The sequence below is a fragment of the Tupaia chinensis genome, unplaced genomic scaffold (genome assembly GCF_000334495.1).
Source record: "Tupaia chinensis unplaced genomic scaffold, TupChi_1.0 Scaffold000201_1, whole genome shotgun sequence".
Classification (NCBI taxonomy): domain Eukaryota; kingdom Metazoa; phylum Chordata; class Mammalia; order Scandentia; family Tupaiidae; genus Tupaia; species Tupaia belangeri.
Genome location: NW_006159676.1, coordinates 239,977 through 248,268, shown reverse-complemented (window position 1 = coordinate 248,268; position 8,292 = coordinate 239,977). Strand labels below are relative to the sequence as shown.

The following is an 8,292-nucleotide window of genomic DNA, read 5'->3' as shown; positions in this document are numbered from 1 at the left end:
CACACCGCAATCCCTTCTCCTCCATTCTCCTCTCAGGATCTCGGGCACACATGCACATGCGCCCGGCGTGAGTTCTAAGCCACCGTGTCCGGGATGCGAACCGTGGTTGACTACGTGGGAATCCAGCGACATAGCCATTACGCTAACTGCTGGTTCCCAACCAGGTTGCCTTCTGACACATCTTATTCCTGCTTTCTTAAGCTCCACAGGTGGCTGTGTCTCCCTGTCAATCACCATGAAGTTGTGGGGCAATGGGTTCTTGCAGTCTTTCTAAGACTCTCTATGCAGCTGTTTGCCTGCCATGTTAGAGTTGGTCTGGGCTGAGGCCTGAACTGCTCTCTTGGCCCCAGGGCCCCCAACACTACCCCTGCTGTAGTTTTTCTTATTCTCTGCTGCCTTCAGCACCTCAAAGGGGTTTGATTCGTTGTCAAATAACTGGTTGAATTGGTTGGTGACCACGGACCCAAAGCCTTCCTGTAAATGTCCCGGCATGATGGTCAGCTCTTTCCACTAGATCCTTTGTGTTTCTTAAGTTTTTGACTGTACTTCCTAAGTAGATTAAAAAAAAAAGAATTATTTATTATACTTTATTTATTACATTTTACTTTAAGGCACATGTGCTTATCAGAGAGGAACTGAGAGAGAGAGAGAGAGAGATAGAGAGAGAGAGAGAAAGGAAGCAAGTGAAAAAGCGTGCTACCAGGTCCAGGATTTGAACTGTGGTTGGCGAGGTGGGAGTTTAGCGTCTTAACCACAATGCCTAGACTCCAAAGGAGATTTTACAGATAAGTGCGCACATGAGTTATGATGTAATAAATCGAGTCCAGTGTATCAACAAAGTATAGTATACATATATTTGTATTTCAAAGTTTACTTTCTACATTAGTACTAAGGCGCTTCTGCTTCTCAAGGTATATGGGGTGATAATGACAACATGTCCTCTGTCTTGGTGATGCACCATCTTTACTAAGTTTATTCCTTCTTCAGCAACCTTGCAGGATATGAGGGGTTCATGTGATCTTACACTTTTACTTAATTTGGTCTGCGAGTGATGATACCATTGATAAAGACCAGCAGATGGCATAGTGGTTATGTCACTGGACTCCTACATGGTCGACCGTGGTTTGAGTCCCTGGTGAGCACATGCTCCCTAAGGCAAAAACCTCTAAAACACACACACACACACACACACACACACACATACACCATGTTCCTTTTTTTTTTTTTGGAGAGATTTTCACTGTAGGGCGTGTGCGCTCGCCAGACAGACAGAGAGAGACATAGAGACAGAAAGCGAGAAATCACCCCCCAGGGGGGATGGTCACGCCGCAATCCCTTCTCCTCCATTCTCCTCTCGGGATCTTGGGCACGCACTCACACGCGCCCGACGTGAGTTTTAAGCCACCGGGTCCGGGACGTGAACCGCGGTCGACTACGTGGGAGTCCAGCGACATAGCCATTATGCTAACTGCTGGTTCCCCACCATGTTCCTTTTTAAAAGCAGTGAGTAACATGGTCTTCTTGTGTCCAAAAGAAGACTGGGTCATATCTATAGCAGTTTTTCTTTTCACCCAATAATTTGTTCTCCTGTCATCTCTTATACAGAATTCTGAAAAGTTTATTTCCAGGGGATGATAAATCTCACTGAACTCAGAATCAGTCTATTTCTTCTCTTTTTCAGGTAATTTATGGTCCAGTATATCCCATCTAACAAGATTGGGATGAAGATGAAGATCAGTTTTCATGCGTCCTTCAAGGACAGCTGTCTGACCAATGGAATCTCTAATTATTGCTGCATTTTGAACAGACATAGATGGCAGTCATTGGAAATATGAAAAGAAAGCAGTTATTTTGGTATCTAAAAACAGAGAACATGAATGGGTCTATGGTCTGGTGGTTAAGGGAGCTGGATCTTACATGGCTGACTGTTCAAGTCCCAGACACAGCATATTTTATATGTATTCATGCATGCCCAGTGTCTTAAAAAGGACAAATGGATGGGGCCAGCAGGTGGTGTAGTGGTTAAGGGCACTGGACTCCCACATGACTGATCATGGTTTTGAGTCCTGGACCTGCTGACTTGCTTTCTCACTATCCCTTGCTCTGTCCCTCTCTAGTCAAATTAAAAAAAAAAAAATAGGGAACCAGCAGTTAGCGTAATGGCTATGTCGCTGGATTCCCACGTAGTTGACCGTGGTTCGCATCCTGGACCTGGTGGCTTAGAACTCACGCTGGATGTGTGTGCGTGTGTGCCCAAGATCCCGAGAGGAGAATGGAGGAGAAGGGATTGCGGTGTGGCCATCTCCCCAGGTGCGTGATTTCTCACTTTCTGTCTCTCTGTCTCTTTCTGTTTGTCTGGCGAGTGCACGTGCCCTATTGCAAAAACCTCTCCAAACAACAACAACAACAACAACAACAAAACAAACAAACAAAAAAGTCTCAGATAAACAAAACCTGAGAGGAGAGAAGTTACCCATTTCAAGAAGTTTTGAAGGGAGTGCTATATCAGGAAAACTAAAGTAAGACAGATATAAATAAGAGAAGGAAAAAGCAAAAAGAAAATGGCTAACTCAATGACAGGAACAAGTCTGGAAATACTGATAATAACATTGAATGTTAATGTATTACAGTCTCCAATGAAGAGAGAAGCAGACTGGCTGAATGGATAAAAAACCAGAAACCCTCTATCTGTTGCCAAGAAACATCTCAAAGTGAAGGGCTGGAAAAAGATATTCCATGCAAACGGAAATCAAAAAAGGGCTAGAGTTGTGATACTGATTTCAAACAACATAGGCTTTAAGACAAAAATTGTAAAAAGAGAAAGAAAGATATTATATAGCAGTAAAAGGGCTAATTCATCAAGAAGACATAATGCTTATGAATATCTATGTGCCAAACTCAGGAGCACCCAAATACATGAAGGAAAGACTGATAGATCTAAAAGGAGAGATAAGTTGCAACATTAAAATCACTGGGGATCTCAGCACCCCATTATCTCCTTTAGACAGATCCTCTAAACAAAGAATAACCAAAGGTACCGGAACTGAATGATACCATAAATCAAATGGACTTGAAAGACATCTATAGAACTTTACACCCTAAAACCACAAAATATACCTTTTTCTCACCCCGTGTGTATGTAACCTTTCAAAGATTAGTGATATGATACGGCACAGATCAAGTCTACAGATTCAAAGGTATAGCAACTATATCCAGCATCTTCTCTGACAATGATGGAATTAAAATTAATATTAATTTCAGGAAAAATCCTTGAAAATACACAAACAAATGTAAACGAAACAACTTACTTCTGAATGTGTTCTCAACTACTGAAGAAATTAAGACTGAAATAAAAAGATTTATGGAAACAAGTGATAATGAGTACATAAGTTTCCATAGTCTATTGGACACTGCAAAAGTAGTCATAAGAGGGACATTCATAGCGATTAGTGCGCATAAGAAAAATATGGAAAGGTGGTAAATAGACAGCCTAACATTGTGCCTCAGGATTTTGGAATAACAGAAAAATCCGAAAAATGCTGGTTCTTTGAAAACATTAACAAGAAATAAAACCCAAAAAACATGCCAGGAGAAAAGAAATAATAAAGATGTGAGAAGAAATAAGTGAAACAGAAAATAAACAAACTGTATTGAAAATAAGTGAAAGCAAGAGCTGGTTCAAAACAAACTATATTGAAAATAAGTGAAAGCAAGAGCTGGTTCTTTCAAAAGATTAACAAGATCGACATACCATTAGCTAGACCGACTAAAAAAAAAGATAGAAACCCATAAATCAAATACATAATGAATCAGACAATATTACAACAGACACAATAGAAATATACAAAATCATTAGAAGATACTATGAACTACTCTGTGCCAACAAAAACGAGAAACTGGATAAGATGGATAAATTTCTGGATGCATATAATCTACCAAGATTGAATCAAGAGGACATAAAAAGCTTGAATAGAACCATGACAAGACACGAGATTGAATCAGTAATGAATAGCCTCCCAACAAAGAAAAACAGGTCCTGTTGACTTCGCTTCTGAATTCTACAGAACTTTTAAAGAAAGTTAACCCCCCATTCTACTAAAATTATTTCTAAAGATCCAAAAGGAGAGAATCCTTCCAAATTCATTTTATGAAGTCTCTATCATCCTTATTCCTCAAACAGATAAAGACATGCCAAAAAGGAAAACTATAGACTGATATTTCTGATGATGCAAAAATTCTCAACAAGATACTTGCAAATGGTATTCAATGACATATAAAAAAGATTATTCATTATAACCAGTAGGTTTTATTCCAGGGATGCAAGGGTGGTTCAACATATGCAAAGCCATAAACATAATAACACGATACACCATATTAACAGAAAGAAGGACACAATAATTAGTGTAAATCAACAACCCTCGTATGATCCAACAATTCCATCCCTGGGTATGTACACAAAGGATAGGAGAATGCTCAGTCCCACAGCTGTGTTTATTGCAGCATTAGTTGGCTTACTCCCCTAAAAAAATGATTAACCTACATAAAAGATGGGAAAATGAGCTGAACAAAAAACTCTCTAAGGAAGACATATGAACAGCCAAAAAGCATATGAAGGAATGCTTAACATCCCTCATCATAAGGGAGATGCAGATCAGAACCACAATGAGATGCCACCTAATCCCAGTCAAAATGGTGAAGATTAAAAATACAATAAATGATGAGTGTATTAAAAATACAATAAATGATTATAGGACATAGAAGCATTAAAAATGGTTATAGATTCTGAAGATGAGTGGGAAGTGGTTGGGAGTATGGGGAGAGTGTAAGGAAGGAAATTAAGGAGTTAAATAAGCAAGACATTTATGGGACACATAAATGTGTTGTTATTTGTTGATGATAATGTGTTTTGTATCCTCAACTGGACTGGTGTCAAGTGTATTCATATTGGTTAAATTCAACTTACAAGCAAAGTGATGTGTAGTGATTAAATGTATTTTAAAAAAAAAGATTAAATGTATTTAAAAAAAAAAGAAAGTGGATGGATATAGAGGATTTACTGTTAAGCAAAGAAAACTAGACTATGAAAGAGAGGCATTGTATGTCCCCATTTAATATATACCAAATGTCTGAACTCTATGGCAGATACTGAAAGATTGGAAGGTATGATGGCATGGAGACCAACTGTGGATACCAGAGACAGTGTGGGTAGAGGGTGGGAATGGAGGATGAAAGAGTGAGGAAATCAAAGGGAAAAGAAAGAAGGAATATATTTAAGACACACAAAAATGGAAAATTATCTGTTGTTGATAATGTATATGGTAATATATTTGATTGGATACAGTGTATCCATGCTGGGAAAATTAATCCTTTTTTTTTTTTTTGGGGGGTTTTTGCTTTTGGGGGGGGGTGGGTGCGCTCCCCAGAAAGACAGAGAGAGACAGAGAAATAGAAAGCGAGAAATCACCCCCCAGGGGGGATGCCCACGCCACAGTCCCTTCTCTTCCATTCTCCTCTTGGGATCTTGGGCACGCACGCACACGTGCCCAGCGTGAGTTTAAGCCACCGGGTCCGGGACTTGAACCGCGGTCGACTACATGGGAATCCAGCGACATAGCCATTATGCTAACTGCTGGTCCCAGAAAATTCATCCTGTATGATATATAGTGATTGAATGTAAAACAAATTAAATTAAATAAAAAATGATTATCTGGATTTGTAATGTTCATAACTGTATGCAGATTATTTTCTCAAGTTCTTGTAGCACTTTATACTTCCATCAACAGAATTAGAGAACTGGACCCTCTTTTGTTATCCATTCCCACTCTATGTAGCAACTCTTTTTACCTTTTCTTTCGACGGAAGTTATTTATTTATTTATTTCCTCTACTAGGGCAACATGCAGAGAGGGAGACAGAAAGGGAAAAAGAGAGAGGGAGAAATAGACAGTGAAAGGCCCCCTTAACAAGATTTTCATACCACCATCCTGTTCTAGTTTCAGTCAGCAGGGATCATGGGCATGCACATGTACCCAGATATGCTTAGGAGGATCCCAGGATGCAAACCCAGGACCTTGTCCACATGGGTCCAGTAGTGTTATCAGTGTGCCACTGCCTGGCCAGTGTGACAGCTGTATAAGATTATTTTCAAGCTATTCATTAGTTTGAAAGAAATTTTTTATTCTCTTTTTAAAAAATAATTATTTTATTTAAATTTATTTGTTTATTTATTTTAATTTGACCAGAGAGAGATAGAGTGTGAGAGAGAGGTGGAAAGTGCGAAAGAAAGCCACCAGGTCCAGAACTCGAACCATTGGTCATGTGAGAATCCAGTGCCCTTAATCACCACACCACCTGCCGGCCCCAACTTGTTGTTGTCTTAAACTATTGGTGGGTTGCAACAAAGATTCTTAGATATTATCACTATTATCATTTGCTTGTTATTATTAAATATCTGTTTTCCTGTAGTTATAGACTTTTGAATAATTTTTATGGATTATTCTTTCTTCATTGATATTTGCTTGAATAATTATTATGGATTATTCTTTCTTCATTGATATTTGCATGAGGGGTATTTTGCCTATAAATGTTTTAATTTTTTAAGTTGCATATATGTCTTTCTTCTTACTTCTGTGTTTCTTGCCTTTGTTATGATTTTTTTTCTACATACAGATTTTATATGAAGTTTTCTAGATGTCCGTCTAAATTGTATTGCTTACTTTTACGCTGAGGTCTTTAACTCGTATAATTCATTATAAGTTGTGTGGTAGAGAACCAATTTTATCTTCTTCCAAATCAATAGCCGTTGATGTCAACTTTTATTCAACATCCCAGCCTTTTCCAAATAAATTGAAATAAAATCCTGCCATATATTAAGTGTCTACATATACTGAGATTTAATTCCTGATTTATGCAACAGATAAGTGAGAACCTATTTTGTGCCAGAATACCATAGAAACATATAGTATGCAATTCTATGTCTAGTTTTGTTCTAGTTAAATAATTAATCCATTCTGCTATGTTTTTTTATAATTATTTATTTTATTTTTTATGTATTCATTCATTGATTTTTTAATTTGACCAGAGAGAGACAGAGGGTGAGAGTGAGAGAGAGAGGAAGTGAGAAAGCAAGCCACCAGATTCAGGACTTGAACCCTGGTCAGCCATGTGGGAGTGTCCAGTGCCTTAACCACCACACCACCTGCTCATCCCCCATTCTGCTATGTTTAAATTATTGATATATCTGATTTCAGTTTTTGATGCTCTAATTTTCTGTAATAAAGTTTTAATTATTTCATGCTACAGGATGTGTGTGTAACACATGAAAGAGAATGAAAAAGATAAAGTGAAAGCACTTCCCCAAGTGGACCTAGTCACGCTGCAATCCTTTTTTCTCCAATTTCACATCCTGTCAAGATCCTGGGTATATAAGGATGCTCAGGGTGAAGCCAACAGGTTTGGAATTTGTATGCTGGCCTGCCACGTTGTACTGCCTTCCTCTGCACAGTGTCTAAACAGTGTATTACACAATTGACTCAATTTAGCTGTTTTGAAATAAATTTGCTTTATCTGGTTTTATTTCCCTGCCATTCCTTTTATTTCATGTGTCTTTGCTTTAATTTTTTCATATAATGTACACATATTCACATATATCTGTGAAAATAGAAAGGTAACTAATGCAAGTGAAGTCTCTTCCTTTGGATCTTGCATCACAATAAAGACAAAATATAATGAAGTAAATATGTGCATGATGTGATGTCCTCAGAATAAATCATATACAGAATCTTTTTTTTTGGAGAGGTTTTCGTTATAGAGTGTGTGCGCTTGCCAGCCAGCCAGAGACAGAGAGACAGAAAGCGAGAAATCACCCCCCAGGGGGGATGGTCACACCGCAATCCCTTCTCCTCCATTCTCTTCTCGGGATCTTGGGCATGCACGCACACGCGCCCGGCATGAGTTTTAAGCCACCAGGTCCGGGATGCGAACCGCGATTGACTACATGGGAGTCCAGCGACATAGCCATTACGCTAACTGCTGGTTCCCCATATACAGAATCTTAATTAGTACAAAAGAACACAATGATCAAAGTGTGCAGGATTTTGTAGAAAGAGGCCTTTGCATGTTAGATGAAGACAGAATCAGAAACAGTGTGTGCCCCCTGGATTTGTCAAAAGACACGTAGTCGACCACGGTTCGAGTCCCGGACCCGGTGGCTTAAACTCATGCTGGGCGTGTGTGCATGCGTGCCCAAGATCCCGAGAGGAGAATGGAGGAGAAGGGATTGCGGCATGGCCAC

General features: G+C 39.0%; 1 pseudogene; it reads right to left on the bottom strand.

Annotated features, from left to right (window-relative positions):
* LOC102495958 (plasminogen activator inhibitor 1 RNA-binding protein pseudogene) overlaps window positions 1–492 on the bottom strand; it is a 1,864-nt pseudogene extending 1,372 nt beyond the window's left edge.
* Between the last annotated feature and the right edge of the window lie 7,800 nt (window positions 493–8,292).